Below are 13851 nucleotides of genomic sequence, written 5' to 3'. Positions count from 1 at the left end.
ATCATCTCGTCATTGCTGCCTGATACAGTTTTTTTCATCACTGAGAAAAGCCGCTTATCTCCATAGTCAAAGAAAATGGCAGCGCTGTTCGATGAAATGTACTTCATGATATGCGCACCGGTGACTCGTGGTGCTGTAGTATTACAACAGGCAATAAAAAAGATACCGCTAAAGTCGAGAGCGCTTTGGAGGTGCCGGGGTCTGAACCCGGGACTACTCGCATGCAAAGCGAGTGCTCTACCACTGAGCTACACCCCCGTTACATCTGGAACACTCATTAACAAGTTTCTTGGTGCTCATCAGCTTGTTCTAACAATAAAATAATTCAGTAGTTGAAAAGTACACAAAATCATCTCGTCATTGCTGCCTTATACAGTTTTTTCATCATTGAGGAAAGCTGCATATTTCTATAGTCAAAGAAAATGGCAGCGCAATTCGATGAAATGTATTTCATGATATGCGCACCGCTAACTCGTGGTGCCGTAGTATTACAACAGGCAATAAAAAAGATACCGCTAAAGTCGAGAGCGCTTTGGAGGTGCCGGGGATATAACCCGGGACTTCTCACATGCAAAGCGAGCGCTCTACCACTGAGCTACACCCCCGTTACATCGGGAGAACTCATTAACAAGTTTCTTGGTGCTCATCAGCTTGTTCTAACAATAAAATAATTCAGTAGTTGAAAAGTACACAAAATCATCTCGTCATTGCTGCCTGATACAGTTTTTTCATCATTGAGGAAAGCTGCATATTTCTATAGTCAAAGTAAAAGGCAGCGCTGTTCGATGAAATGTATTTCATGATATGCGCACCGGTAACTCGTGGTGCCGTAGTATTACAACAGGCAATAAAAAAGATACCGCTAAAGTCGAGAGCGCTTTGGAGGTGCCGGGGTCTGAACCCGGGACTACTCGCATGCAAAGCGAGTGCTCTACCACTGAGCTACACCCCCGTTACATCTGGAACACTCATTAACAAGTTTCTTGGTGCTCATCAGCTTGTTCTAACAATAAAATAATTCAGTAGTTGAAAAGTACACAAAATCATCTCGTCATTGCTGCCTTATACAGTTTTTTCATCATTGAGGAAAGCTGCATATTTCTATAGTCAAAGAAAATGGCAGCGCTATTCGATGAAATGTATTTCATGATATGCGCACCGCTAACTCGTGGTGCCGTAGTATTACAACAGGCAATAAAAAAGATACCGCTAAAGTCGAGAGCGCTTTGGAGGTGCCGGGGATATAACCCGGGACTTCTCACATGCAAAGCGAGCGCTCTACCACTGAGCTACACCCCCGTTACATCGGGAGAACTCATTAACAAGTTTCTTGGTGCTCATCAGCTTGTTCTAACAATAAAATAATTCAGTAGTTGAAAAGTACACAAAATCATCTCGTCATTGCTGCCTGATACAGTTTTTTCATCATTGAGGAAAGCTGCATATTTCTATAGTCAAAGTAAAAGGCAGCGCTGTTCGATGAAATGTATTTCATGATATGCGCACCGGTAACTCGTGGTGCCGTAGTATTACAACAGGCAATAAAAAAGATACCGCTAAAGTCGAGAGCGCTTTCGACGTGCCGGGGATATAACCCGGGACTTCTCACATGCAAAGCGAGCGCTCTACCACTGAGCTACACCCCCGTTATATCGGGAGCACTCATTAACGAGTTTCTTGGTGCTCATCAGCTTGTTCTAACAATAAAATAATTCAATAGTTGAAACAAACAAAATCATCTCGTCATTGCTGCCTGATACAGTTTTTTCATCATTGAGGAAAGCTGCATATTTCTATAGTCAAAGAAAATGGCAGCGCTGTTCGATGAAATGTATTTCACGATATGCGCACCGGTAACTCGTGGTGCCGTTGTATTACAACAGGCAATAAAAAAAGTTACCGCTAAAGTCGAGAGCGCTTTCGAGGTGCCGGGAATATAACCCGGTACTTCTCACATGCAAAGCGAGCGCTCTACCACTGAGCTACACCCCCGTTACATCTGGAGCACTCATTAACGAGTTTCTTAGTGCTCATCAGCTTGTTCTAACAATAAAATAATTCAATAGTTGAAATAAACAAAATCATCTCGTCATTGCTGCCTAATACAGTTTTTTTCATCATTGAGGAAAGCCGCTTATCTCTATAATCAAAGAAAAAGGCAGCGCTGTTCGATGAAATGTATTTCATGATATGCGCACCGGTAACTCGTGGTGCCGTAGTATTACAACAGGCAATAAAAAAAGATACCACTAAAGTCAAGAGCACTTTCGAGGTGCCGGGGTCTGAACCCGGGACTACTCACATGCAAATCGAGCGCTCTACCACTGAGCTACACACTTGTTACGTCTGGAGCACTCATTAACGAGTTTCTTGGTGCTCATCAGCTTGTTCTAACAATAAAATAATTCAATAGTTGAAATAAACAAAATCGTCTCGTCATTGCTGCATGATACAGTTTTTTTCATCATTGAGGAAAGCCGCTTATCTCTATAATCAAAGAAAAAGGCAGCGCTGTTCGATGAAATGTATTTCATGATATGCGCACCGGTAACTCGTGGTGCCGTAGTATTACAACAGGCAATAAAAAAGATACCGCTAAAGTCGAGAGCGCTTTGGAGGTGCCGGGGATTGAACCCGAGACTTCTCACATGCAAAGCGAGCGCTCTACCACTGAGCTACACCCCCGTTACATCTGGAACACTCATTAACAAGTTTCTTGGTGCTCATCAGCTTGTTCTAACAATAAAATAATTCAGTAGTTGAAAAGTACACAAAATCATCTCGTCATTGCTGCCTGATACAGTTTTTTCATCATTGAGGAAAGCTGCATATTTCTATAGTCAAAGTAAATGGCAGCGCTGTTCGATGAAATGTATTTTATGATATGCGCACCGGTAACTCGTGGTGCCGTAGTATTACAACAGGCAATAAAAAAGATACCGCTAAAGTCGAGAGCGCTTTGGAGGTGCCGGGGTCTGAACCCGGGACTACTCGCATGCAAAGCGAGTGCTCTACCACTGAGCTACACCCCCGTTACATCTGGAACACTCATTAACAAGTTTCTTGGTGCTCATCAGCTTGTTCTAACAATAAAATAATTCAGTAGTTGAAAAGTACACAAAATCATCTCGTCATTGCTGCCTTATACAGTTTTTTCATCATTGAGGAAAGCTGCATATTTCTATAGTCAAAGAAAATGGCAGCGCAATTCGATGAAATGTATTTCATGATATGCGCACCGCTAACTCGTGGTGCCGTAGTATTACAACAGGCAATAAAAAAGATACCGCTAAAGTCGAGAGCGCTTTGGAGGTGCCGGGGATATAACCCGGGACTTCTCACATGCAAAGCGAGCGCTCTACCACTGAGCTACACCCCCGTTACATCGGGAGAACTCATTAACAAGTTTCTTGGTGCTCATCAGCTTGTTCTAACAATAAAATAATTCAGTAGTTGAAAAGTACACAAAATCATCTCGTCATTGCTGCCTGATACAGTTTTTTCATCATTGAGGAAAGCTGCATATTTCTATAGTCAAAGTAAAAGGCAGCGCTGTTCGATGAAATGTATTTCATGATATGCGCACCGGTAACTCGTGGTGCCGTAGTATTACAACAGGCAATAAAAAAGATACCGCTAAAGTCGAGAGCGCTTTGGAGGTGCCGGGGTCTGAACCCGGGACTACTCGCATGCAAAGCGAGTGCTCTACCACTGAGCTACACCCCCGTTACATCTGGAACACTCATTAACAAGTTTCTTGGTGCTCATCAGCTTGTTCTAACAATAAAATAATTCAGTAGTTGAAAAGTACACAAAATCATCTCGTCATTGCTGCCTTATACAGTTTTTTCATCATTGAGGAAAGCTGCATATTTCTATAGTCAAAGAAAATGGCAGCGCTATTCGATGAAATGTATTTCATGATATGCGCACCGCTAACTCGTGGTGCCGTAGTATTACAACAGGCAATAAAAAAGATACCGCTAAAGTCGAGAGCGCTTTGGAGGTGCCGGGGATATAACCCGGGACTTCTCACATGCAAAGCGAGCGCTCTACCACTGAGCTACACCCCCGTTACATCGGGAGAACTCATTAACAAGTTTCTTGGTGCTCATCAGCTTGTTCTAACAATAAAATAATTCAGTAGTTGAAAAGTACACAAAATCATCTCGTCATTGCTGCCTGATACAGTTTTTTCATCATTGAGGAAAGCTGCATATTTCTATAGTCAAAGTAAAAGGCAGCGCTGTTCGATGAAATGTATTTCATGATATGCGCACCGGTAACTCGTGGTGCCGTAGTATTACAACAGGCAATAAAAAAGATACCGCTAAAGTCGAGAGCGCTTTGGAGGTGCCGGGGTCTGAACCCGGGACTACTCGCATGCAAAGCGAGCGCTCTACCACTGAGCTACACCACCGTTACAACTGGAGCACTCATTAACAAGTTTCTTGGTGCTCATCAGCTTGTTCTAACAATAAAATAATTCAATAGTTTTAATAAACAAAATCATCTTGTCATTGCTGCCTGATACAGTTTTTTTCATCACTGAGAAAAGCCGCTTATTTCCATAGTCAAAGAAAATGGCAGCGCTGTTCGATGAAATGTACTTCATGATATGCGCACCGGTGACTCGTGGTGCCGTTGTATTACAACAGGCAATAAAAAAAGTTACCGCTAAAGTCGAGAGCGCTTTCGAGGTGCCGGTGATATAACCCGGGATTTCTCACATGCAAAGCGAGCGCTCTATTACTGAGCTACACCCCCGTTACATCTGGAACACTCATTAACGAGTTTCTTGGTGCTCATCAGCTTGTTCAAACAATAAAATAATCAATTAGTTGAAATAAACAAAATCGTCTCGTCATTGCTGCCTGATACAGTTTCTTCATCATTGAGGTAAGCTGCATATTTCTATTGTCAAAGAACATGGCAGCGCTGTTCGATGAAATGTATTTCATGATATGCGCACCGGTAACTCGTGGTGCCGTAGTATTACAACAGGCAATAAAAGAAGATACCGCTAAAGTCGAGAGCGCTTTGGAGGTGCCGGGGATTGAACCCGAGACTTCTCACATGCAAAGCGAGTGCTCTACCGCTGAGCTACACCCCCATTACATCGGGAGCACTCATTAACGAGTTTCTTGGTGCTCATCAGCTTGTTCTAACAATAAAATAATTCAATGTTTGAAACAAACAAAATCATCTCGTCATTGCTGCCTGATACAGTTTTTTCATCATTGAGGAAAGCTGCATATATCTATAGTCAAACAAATTGGCAGCGCTGTCCGATGAATTGTATTTCATGATATACGCACCGGTAACTCAAGGTGCCGTAGTATTACAACAGGCAATAAAAAAAGATATCGCTAAAGTTGAGAGCGCTTTGGAGGTGCCGGGGATTGAACCCGAGACTTCTCACATGCAAAGCGAGCGCTCTACCACTGAGCTACACCCCCGTTATATCGGGAGCACTCATTAACGAGTTTCTTGGTGCTCATCAGCTTGTTCTAACAATAAAATAATTCAATAGTTGAAACAAACAAAATCGTCTCGTCATTGCTGCCTGATACAGTTTTTTTCATTATTGAAGAAAGCCGCTTATCTCTATAGTCAAAGAAAATGGCAGAGCTGTTCGATGAAGTGTATTTCATGATATGCGCACCGGTAACTCGTGGTGCCGTAGTATTACAACAGGCATTAAAAAAGATACCGCTAAAGTCGAGAGCGCTTTGGGGGTGCCGGGGATTGAACCCGAGACTTCTCTCATGCAAAGCGAGCGCTCTACCACTGAGCTACACCCCCTTTACTTCTGGAGCACTCATTAACGAGTTCCTTGGTGCTCATCAGCTTGTTCTACCAATAAAATAATTCAATAGTTGAAATAAACAAAATCATCTCGTCATTGCTGCCTGATACAGTTTTTTTCATCACTGAGAAAAGCCGCTTATCTCCATAGTCAAAGAAAATGGCAGCGCTGTTCGATGAAATGTACTTCATGATATGCGCACCGGTGACTCGTGGTGCTGTAGTATTACAACAGGCAATAAAAAAGATACCGCTAAAGTTGAGAGCGCTTTGGAGGTGCCGGGGATTGAACCCGAGACTTCTCACATGCAAAGCGAGCGCTCTACCACTGAGCTACACCCCCGTTATATCGGGAGCACTCATTAACGAGTTTCTTGGTGCTCATCAGCTTGTTCTAACAATAAAATAATTCAATAGTTGAAACAAACAAAATCATCTCGTCATTGCTGCCTGATACAGTTTTTTCATCATTGAGGAAAGCTGCATATTTCTATAGTCAAAGAAAATGGCAGCGCTGTTCGATGAAATGCATTTCATGATATGCGCACCGGTAACTCGTTGTGCCGTAGTATTACAACAGGCAATAAAAAAAGATACCGCTAAAGTCGAGAGCGCTTTCGACGTGCCGGGGATATAACCCGGGACTTCTCACATGCAAAGCGAGCGCTCTACCACTGAGCTACACCCCCGTTATATCGGGAGCACTCATTAACGAGTTTCTTGGTGCTCATCAGCTTGTTCTAACAATAAAATAATTCAATAGTTGAAACAAACAAAATCATCTCGTCATTGCTGCCTGATACAGTTTTTTCATCATTGAGGAAAGCTGCATATTTCTATAGTCAAAGAAAATGGCAGCGCTGTTCGATGAAATGTATTTCACGATATGCGCACCGGTAACTCGTGGTGCCGTTGTATTACAACAGGCAATAAAAAAAGTTACCGCTAAAGTCGAGAGCGCTTTCGAGGTGCCGGGAATATAACCCGGTACTTCTCACATGCAAAGCGAGCGCTCTACCACTGAGCTACACCCCCGTTACATCTGGAACACTCATTAACGAGTTTCTTGGTGCTCATCAGCTTGTTCAAACAATAAAATAATCAATTGGTTGAAATAAACAAAATCGTCTCGTCATTGCTGCCTGATACAGTTTTTTCATCATTGAGGAAAGCTGCATATATCTATAGTCAAACAAAATGGCAGCGCTGTTCGAAGAAATGTATTTCATGATATACGCACCGGTAACTCAAGGTGCCGTAGTATTGCAACAGGCCATAAAAAAAGATATCGCTAAAGTCGAGAGCGCTTTGGAGGTGCCGGGGATTGAACCCGGGACTTCTCACATGTAAAGCGAGCGCTCTACCACTGAGCTACGCCTCCGTTACATCTGTAGCACTGATTAACGAGTTTCTTGGTGCTCATCAGCTTGTTCAAACAATAAAATAATCAGTTGAAATAAACAAAATCGTCTCGTTATTGCTGCCTGATACAGTTTTTTCATTATTGAAGAAAGCCGCTTATCTCTATAGTCAAAGAAAATGGCAGCGCTGTTCGATGAAATGTATTTCATGATATGCGCACCGGTAACTCGTGGTGCCGTAGTATTACAACAGGCAATAAAAAAGAAACCGCTAAAGTCGAGAGCGCTTTGGAGGCGCCGGGGATTGAACCCGAGACTTCTCTCATGCAAAGCGAGCGCTCTACCACTGAGCTACGCCCCCTTTACTTCTGGAGCACTCATTAACGAGTTTCTTGGTGCTCATCAGCTTGTTCTAACAATAAAATAATTCAATAGTTGAAATAAACAAAATCGTCTCGTCATTGCTGCATGATACAGTTTTTTTCATCATTGAGGAAAGCCGCTTATCTCTATAATCAAAGAAAAAGGCAGCGCTGTTCGATGAAATGTATTTCATGATATGCGCACCGGTAACTCGTGGTGCCGTAGTATTACAACAGGCAATAAAAAAAGATACCGCTAAAGTCGAGAGCACTTTCGAGGTGCCGGGGTCTGAACCCGGGACTTCTCACATGCAAAGCGACCGCTCTACCACTGAGCTACACCCCCGTTACATCTGGAGCACTCATTAACGAGTTTCTTAGTGCTCATCAGCTTGTTCTAACAATAAAATAATTCAATAGTTGAAATAAACAAAATCATCTCGTCATTGCTGCCTAATACAGTTTTTTTCATCATTGAGGAAAGCCGCTTATCTCTATAATCAAAGAAAAAGGCAGCGCTGTTCGATGAAATGTATTTCATGATATGCGCACCGGTAACTCGTGGTGCCGTAGTATTACAACAGGCAATAAAAAAAGATACCACTAAAGTCAAGAGCACTTTCGAGGTGCCGGGGTCTGAACCCGGGACTACTCACATGCAAATCGAGCGCTCTACCACTGAGCTACACACTTGTTACGTCTGGAGCACTCATTAACGAGTTTCTTGGTGCTCATCAGCTTGTTCTAACAATAAAATAATTCAATAGTTGAAATAAACAAAATCGTCTCGTCATTGCTGCATGATACAGTTTTTTTCATCATTGAGGAAAGCCGCTTATCTCTATAATCAAAGAAAAAGGCAGCGCTGTTCGATGAAATGTATTTCATGATATGCGCACCGGTAACTCGTGGTGCCGTAGTATTACAACAGGCAATAAAAAAAGATACCACTAAAGTCAAGAGCACTTTCGAGGTGCCGGGGATTGAACCCGAGACTTCTCACATGCAAAGCGACCGCTCTACCACTGAGCTACACCCCCGTTACATCTGGAGCACTCATTAACGAGTTTCTTGGTGCTCATCAGCTAGTTCTAACAATAAAATAATTCAATAGTTGAAATAAACAAAATCGTCTCGTCATTGCTGCATGATACAGTTTTTTTCATCATTGAGGAAAGCCGCTTATCTCTATAATCAAAGAAAAAGGCAGCGCTGTTCGATGAAATGTATTTCATGGTATGCGCACCGGTAACTCGTGGTGCCGTAGTATTACAACAGGCAATAAAAAAAGATACCGCTAAAGTCGAGAGCACTTTCGAGGTGCCGGGGTCTGAACCCGGGACTACTCACATGCAAATCGAGCGCTCTACCACTGAGCTACACCCCCGTTACGTCTGGAGCACTCGTTAACGAGTTCCTTGGTGCTCATCAGCTTGTTCTAACAATAAAATAATTCAATAGTTGAAATAAACAAAATCATCTCGTCATTGCTGCCTAATACAGTTTTTTTCATCATTGAGGAAAGCTGCATATTTCTATAGTCAAAGAAAATGGCAGCGCTGTTCAATGAAATGTATTTCATGATATGCGCACGGGTAAGTCGCGGTGCTGTAATATTACAACAGGCAATAAAAAAGATACCGCTAAAGTCGAGAGTGCTTTGGAGGTGCCGGGGTCTGAACCCGGGACTTCTCACATGCAAAGCGACCGCTCTACCACTGAGCTACACCCCCCTTACATCTGGAGCACTCATTAACAAGTTTCTTGGTGCTCATCAGCTGGTTCAAACAATAAAATAATCAATTAGTTGAAATAAACAAAATCATCTCGTCAGTGCTGCCTGATACAGTTTTTTCATCATTGAGGAAAGCCGCTTATCTCTATAGTCAAAGAAAATGGCAGCGCTGTTCGATAAAATGTATTTCATGATATGCGCACCGGTAACTCGTGGTGCCGTAGTATTACAACAGGCAATAAAAAAAGATACCACTAAAGTCAAGAGCGATTTGGAGGTGCTGGGGTGTGAACCCGGGACTTCTCACAAGCAAAGCGAGCGCTCTACCACTGTGCTACACCCCCGTTACATCTGGAGCACTCATTAACGAGTTTCTTGGTGCTCATCAGCTTGTTAAAATAATAAGATAATCAATCAGTTGAAATAAACAAAATCATCTCGTCAGTGCTGCCTGATACAGTTTTTTCATCATTGATTAAAGCTGCATATTTCTATCGTCAATGAAAATGGCAGCGCTGTTCGATGAAATGTATTTCATGATATGCGCACCGGTAACTCGTGGTGCGGTAGTATTACAACAGGCAATAAAAAAAGATACCGCTAAAGTCGAGAGCGCTTTGGAGGTGCTGGGTATATAACCCGGGACTTCTCACATTCAAAGCGAGCGCTCTACCACTGAGCTACACCCCCGTTACATCTGGAACACTCATTAACGAGTTTCTTGGTGCTCATCAGCTTGTTCAAACAATAAAATAATCAATTAGTTGAAATAAACAAAATCGTCTCTTCATTGCTGCCTGATACAGTTTCTTCATCATTGAGGTAAGCTGCATATTTCTATAGTCAAAAAAAATGGCAGCGCTGTTCGATGAAATGTATTTCATGATATGCGCACCGGTAACTCGTGGTGCCGTAGTATTACAACGGGCAATAAAAAAAGATACCGCTAAAGTCGAGAGCGCTTTCGAGGCTCCGGGGTCTGAACCCGGGACTACTCACATGCAAAGCGAGCGCTCTACCACTGAGCTACAACCCCCTTACATCTGGAGCACTCATTAACTAGTTTCTTGGTGCTCATCAGCTTGTTCAAACAATAAAATAATCAATTAGTTGAAATAAACAAAATTGTCTCGTCATTGCTGCCTGATACAGTTTTTTCCATCATTGAGGAAAGCCGCTTATCTCTATAGTCAAAGAAGATGGCAGCGCTGTTCAATGAAATGTATTTCATGATATGAAATGTATTTCATGATATGCGCACCGGTAACTCGTGGTGCCGTAGTATTACAACAGGCAATAAAAAAAGATACCGCTGAAGTCGAGAGCGCTTTCGAGGTGCCGGGAATTGAACCCGAGACTTCTCCCATGCAAAGCGAGCGCTCTACCACCTAGCTACACCCCCGTTACGTCTGGAGCACTCATTATCGAGTTCCTTGGTGCTTGTCCGCTTGTTCTAACAATAAAATAATTCAATAGTTGAAATAAACAAAATCATCTCGTCATTGCTGCCTGATACAGTTTTTTCATCATTGAGGAAAGCTGCACATTTCTATAGTCAAAGAAAATGGCAGCGCTGTTCGATTAAATGTATTTCATGATATGCGCACCGGTAACTCGTGGTGTCGTAGTATTACAACAGGCAATAAAAAAAGATACCGCTAAAGTCGAGAGCGCTTTGGAGGTGCCAAGGATTGAACCCGGGACTTCTCACATGCCAAGCGAGCGCTCTACCACTGAGCTACACCCCCGTTACATCTTTAGCACTGATTAACGAGTTTCTTGGTGCTCATCAGCTTGTTCAAACAATAAAATAATCAATCAGTTGAAATAAACAAAATCGTCTCGTCATTGCTGCCTCATACAGTTTTTTTCATCATTGAGGAAAGCCGCTTATCTCTATAGTCAAAGAAAATGGCAGTGCAGTTCGATGAAATGTATTTCATGATATGCGCACGGGTAAGTCGCGGTGCTGTAGTATTACAACAGGCAATAAAAAAAGACCGCTAAAGTCGAGAGCGCTTTGGAGGTGCCGGGGATTGAACCCGAGACTTTTCACATGCAAAGCGAGCGCTCTACCACTGAGCTACACCCCCGTTACATCTGGAACTCTCATTAACGAGTTTCTTGGTGCTCATCAGCTTGTTATAACAATAAAATAATTCAATAGTTGAAATAAACAAAATCATCTCGTCATTGCTGCCTGATACAGTTTTTTCATCATTGAGGAAAGCTGCATATTTTTATAGTAAAAGAAAATGGCAGCGCTGTTCAATGAAATGTATTTCATGATATGCGCACGGGTAAGTCGCGGTGCTGTAGTATTACAACAGGCAATAAAAAAAGATAATGCTTAAGTCGAGAGCGCTTTGGAGGTGCCGGGGATTGAACCCAAGACTTCTCACATGCAAAGCGAGCGCTCTACCACTGAGCTACACCCCCGTTACATCTGGAATACTCATTAACGAGTTTCTCGGTGCTCATCAGCTTGTTCTAACAATAAAATAATTCAATATTTGAAATAAACAAAATCATCTCGTCATTGCTGCCTGATACAGTTTTTTCATCATTGAGGAAAGCTGCATATTTCTATAGTCAAAGAAAATGGCAGCGCTGTTCGATGAATTGTATTTCATGATATGCGCACCGGTAACTCGTGGTGCCGTAGTATTACAACAGGCAATAAAAAAACTCACCGCTAAAGTCGAGAGCGCTTTGGAGGTGCCGGAGATATAACCCGGGACTTCTCACATGCAAAGCGAGCGCTCTACCACTGAGCTACACCCCCGTTACATCTGGAGCACTCAATAACGAGTTTCTTGGTGCTCATCAGCTTGTTCTAAAAATAAAATAATTCAATAGTTGAAATAAACAAAATCATCTCGTCATTGCTGCATGATACAGTTTTTTCACCATTGAGAAAAGCTGCATATTTCTATAGTCAAAGAAAATGGCAGCGCTGTTCGATGAAATGTATTTCATGATATGCGCAGCGGTAACTCGTGGTGCCGTAGTATTACAACAGGCAATAAAAAGAGATACCACTAAAGTCGAGAGCGATTTGGAGGTGCCGGGGTGCGAACCCGGGACTTCTCACATGCAAAGCGAGCGCTCTACCACTGAGCTACACCCCCGTTACATCTGGAGCACTCATTAACGAGTTTCTTGGTGCTCAACAGCTTGTTAAAACAATAAGATAATCAATTAGTTGAAATAAACAAAATCATCTCGTCAGTTCTGCCTGATACAGTTTTTTCATCATTGATTAAAGCTGCATATTTCTATAGTCAAAGAAAATGGCAGCGCTGTTCGATGAAATGTATTTCATGATATGCGGACCGGTAACTCGTGGTGCGGTAGTATTACAACAGGCAATAAAAAAAGATACCGCTAAAGTCGAGAGCGCTTTGGAGGTGCCGGGGTGTGAACCCGGGACTCCTCACATGCAAAGCGAGCGCTCTACCACTGAGCTACACCCCCGTGACATCTGGAGCACTCATTAACGAGTTTCTTGGTGCTCATCAGCTTGTTCTAACAATAAAATAATTCAATAGTTGAAATAAACAAAATCATCTCGTCATTGCTGCCTGATACAGTTTTTTCATCATTGAGGAAAGCTGCATATTTCTATAGTCAAAGAAAATGGCAGCGCTGTTCGATGAAATGTATTTCATGATATGCGCACCGGTAACTCGTGGTGCCGTAGTATTACAACAGGCAATAAAAAAAGATACCGCTAAAGTCGAGAGCGCTTTGGAGGTGCCGAGGATTGAACCCGAGACTTCTCACATGCAAAGCGAGCGCTCTACCACTGAGCTACACCCCCGTTACATCTGGAGCACTCATTAACGAGTTTCTTGGCGCTCATCAGCTTGTTCAAACAATAAGATAATCAGTTAGTTGCAATAAACAAAATCATCTCGTCATTTCTGCCTGATACAGTTTTTTCATCATTGAGGAAAGCCGCTTATCTCTATAGTCAAAGAAAATGGCAGCGCTGTTCGATGAAATGTATTTTATGATATGCGCACCGGTAACTCTTGGTGCCGTAGTATTACAACAGGCAATAAAAAGAGATACCACTAAAGTCGAGAGCAATTTGTAGGTGCCGGGGTGCGAACCCGGGACTTCTCACATGCAAAGCGAGCGCTCTACCACTGAGCTACACCCCCTTTGCATCTGGAGCACTCATTAACGAGTTTCTTGGTGCTCAACAGCTTGTTAAAACAATAAGATAATCAATTAGTTGAAATAAACAAAATCATCTCGTCAGTGCTGCCTGATACAGTTTTTTCATCATTGATTAAAGCTGCATATTTTTATAGTCAAAGAAAATGGCAGCGCTGTTCGATGAAATGTATTTCATGATATGCGCACCGGTAACTCGTGGTGCGGTAGTATTACAACAGGCAATAAAAAAAGATACCGCTAAAGTCGAGAGCGCTTTGGAGGTGCCGGTGTGTGAACCCGGGACTTCTCACATGCAAAGCGAGCGCTCTACCACTGAGCTAAACCCCCTTCACATCTGGAGCACTCATTAATGAGTTTCTTGGTGCTCATCAGCTTGTTAAAACAATAAGATAATCAA

The 13851-nt window shown here is 42.5% G+C and overlaps 24 non-coding genes across 24 annotated transcripts; all 24 read right to left on the bottom strand.

Annotated features, from left to right (window-relative positions):
- Nucleotides 1-186: 186 nt before the first annotated feature.
- TRNAA-UGC (transfer RNA alanine (anticodon UGC)) lies at nt 187-258 on the bottom strand. Its single transcript has one exon. It is a non-coding gene; the product is annotated as a tRNA-Ala (tRNA).
- Nucleotides 259-533: 275 nt separating this feature from the next.
- TRNAA-UGC (transfer RNA alanine (anticodon UGC)) lies at nt 534-605 on the bottom strand. The gene has a single exon. It is a non-coding gene; the product is annotated as a tRNA-Ala (tRNA).
- A 275-nt stretch (nt 606-880) lies between these two features.
- Nucleotides 881-952, bottom strand: TRNAA-UGC (transfer RNA alanine (anticodon UGC)). The gene has a single exon. It is a non-coding gene; the product is annotated as a tRNA-Ala (tRNA).
- A 275-nt stretch (nt 953-1227) lies between these two features.
- Nucleotides 1228-1299, bottom strand: TRNAA-UGC (transfer RNA alanine (anticodon UGC)). The gene has a single exon. It is a non-coding gene; the product is annotated as a tRNA-Ala (tRNA).
- Nucleotides 1300-2613: 1314 nt separating this feature from the next.
- Nucleotides 2614-2685, bottom strand: TRNAA-UGC (transfer RNA alanine (anticodon UGC)). The gene has a single exon. It is a non-coding gene; the product is annotated as a tRNA-Ala (tRNA).
- A 275-nt stretch (nt 2686-2960) lies between these two features.
- TRNAA-UGC (transfer RNA alanine (anticodon UGC)) lies at nt 2961-3032 on the bottom strand. The gene has a single exon. It is a non-coding gene; the product is annotated as a tRNA-Ala (tRNA).
- A 275-nt stretch (nt 3033-3307) lies between these two features.
- On the bottom strand, nt 3308-3379 carry TRNAA-UGC (transfer RNA alanine (anticodon UGC)). Its single transcript has one exon. It is a non-coding gene; the product is annotated as a tRNA-Ala (tRNA).
- A 275-nt stretch (nt 3380-3654) lies between these two features.
- Nucleotides 3655-3726, bottom strand: TRNAA-UGC (transfer RNA alanine (anticodon UGC)). The gene has a single exon. It is a non-coding gene; the product is annotated as a tRNA-Ala (tRNA).
- A 275-nt stretch (nt 3727-4001) lies between these two features.
- TRNAA-UGC (transfer RNA alanine (anticodon UGC)) lies at nt 4002-4073 on the bottom strand. Its single transcript has one exon. It is a non-coding gene; the product is annotated as a tRNA-Ala (tRNA).
- Nucleotides 4074-4348: 275 nt separating this feature from the next.
- TRNAA-UGC (transfer RNA alanine (anticodon UGC)) lies at nt 4349-4420 on the bottom strand. Its single transcript has one exon. It is a non-coding gene; the product is annotated as a tRNA-Ala (tRNA).
- Nucleotides 4421-5041: 621 nt separating this feature from the next.
- TRNAA-UGC (transfer RNA alanine (anticodon UGC)) lies at nt 5042-5113 on the bottom strand. The gene has a single exon. It is a non-coding gene; the product is annotated as a tRNA-Ala (tRNA).
- A 274-nt stretch (nt 5114-5387) lies between these two features.
- Nucleotides 5388-5459, bottom strand: TRNAA-UGC (transfer RNA alanine (anticodon UGC)). The gene has a single exon. It is a non-coding gene; the product is annotated as a tRNA-Ala (tRNA).
- A 274-nt stretch (nt 5460-5733) lies between these two features.
- Nucleotides 5734-5805, bottom strand: TRNAA-UGC (transfer RNA alanine (anticodon UGC)). The gene has a single exon. It is a non-coding gene; the product is annotated as a tRNA-Ala (tRNA).
- Nucleotides 5806-6079: 274 nt separating this feature from the next.
- TRNAA-UGC (transfer RNA alanine (anticodon UGC)) lies at nt 6080-6151 on the bottom strand. The gene has a single exon. It is a non-coding gene; the product is annotated as a tRNA-Ala (tRNA).
- Nucleotides 6152-7117: 966 nt separating this feature from the next.
- TRNAV-UAC (transfer RNA valine (anticodon UAC)) lies at nt 7118-7189 on the bottom strand. Its single transcript has one exon. It is a non-coding gene; the product is annotated as a tRNA-Val (tRNA).
- Nucleotides 7190-7458: 269 nt separating this feature from the next.
- On the bottom strand, nt 7459-7530 carry TRNAA-UGC (transfer RNA alanine (anticodon UGC)). Its single transcript has one exon. It is a non-coding gene; the product is annotated as a tRNA-Ala (tRNA).
- Nucleotides 7531-9192: 1662 nt separating this feature from the next.
- On the bottom strand, nt 9193-9264 carry TRNAA-UGC (transfer RNA alanine (anticodon UGC)). The gene has a single exon. It is a non-coding gene; the product is annotated as a tRNA-Ala (tRNA).
- Nucleotides 9265-10942: 1678 nt separating this feature from the next.
- TRNAA-GGC (transfer RNA alanine (anticodon GGC)) lies at nt 10943-11014 on the bottom strand. Its single transcript has one exon. It is a non-coding gene; the product is annotated as a tRNA-Ala (tRNA).
- Nucleotides 11015-11287: 273 nt separating this feature from the next.
- Nucleotides 11288-11359, bottom strand: TRNAA-UGC (transfer RNA alanine (anticodon UGC)). Its single transcript has one exon. It is a non-coding gene; the product is annotated as a tRNA-Ala (tRNA).
- Nucleotides 11360-11633: 274 nt separating this feature from the next.
- TRNAA-UGC (transfer RNA alanine (anticodon UGC)) lies at nt 11634-11705 on the bottom strand. The gene has a single exon. It is a non-coding gene; the product is annotated as a tRNA-Ala (tRNA).
- Nucleotides 11706-12325: 620 nt separating this feature from the next.
- Nucleotides 12326-12397, bottom strand: TRNAA-UGC (transfer RNA alanine (anticodon UGC)). The gene has a single exon. It is a non-coding gene; the product is annotated as a tRNA-Ala (tRNA).
- Nucleotides 12398-12671: 274 nt separating this feature from the next.
- On the bottom strand, nt 12672-12743 carry TRNAA-UGC (transfer RNA alanine (anticodon UGC)). The gene has a single exon. It is a non-coding gene; the product is annotated as a tRNA-Ala (tRNA).
- A 274-nt stretch (nt 12744-13017) lies between these two features.
- On the bottom strand, nt 13018-13089 carry TRNAA-UGC (transfer RNA alanine (anticodon UGC)). Its single transcript has one exon. It is a non-coding gene; the product is annotated as a tRNA-Ala (tRNA).
- A 274-nt stretch (nt 13090-13363) lies between these two features.
- TRNAA-UGC (transfer RNA alanine (anticodon UGC)) lies at nt 13364-13435 on the bottom strand. Its single transcript has one exon. It is a non-coding gene; the product is annotated as a tRNA-Ala (tRNA).
- Between the last annotated feature and the right edge of the window lie 416 nt (nt 13436-13851).

The sequence above is a fragment of the Rhipicephalus microplus genome, chromosome 3, assembly GCF_043290135.1.
Source record: "Rhipicephalus microplus isolate Deutch F79 chromosome 3, USDA_Rmic, whole genome shotgun sequence".
Classification (NCBI taxonomy): Eukaryota; Metazoa; Arthropoda; class Arachnida; order Ixodida; family Ixodidae; genus Rhipicephalus; species Rhipicephalus microplus.
This window is presented reverse-complemented; position numbering and strand designations above follow the sequence as displayed.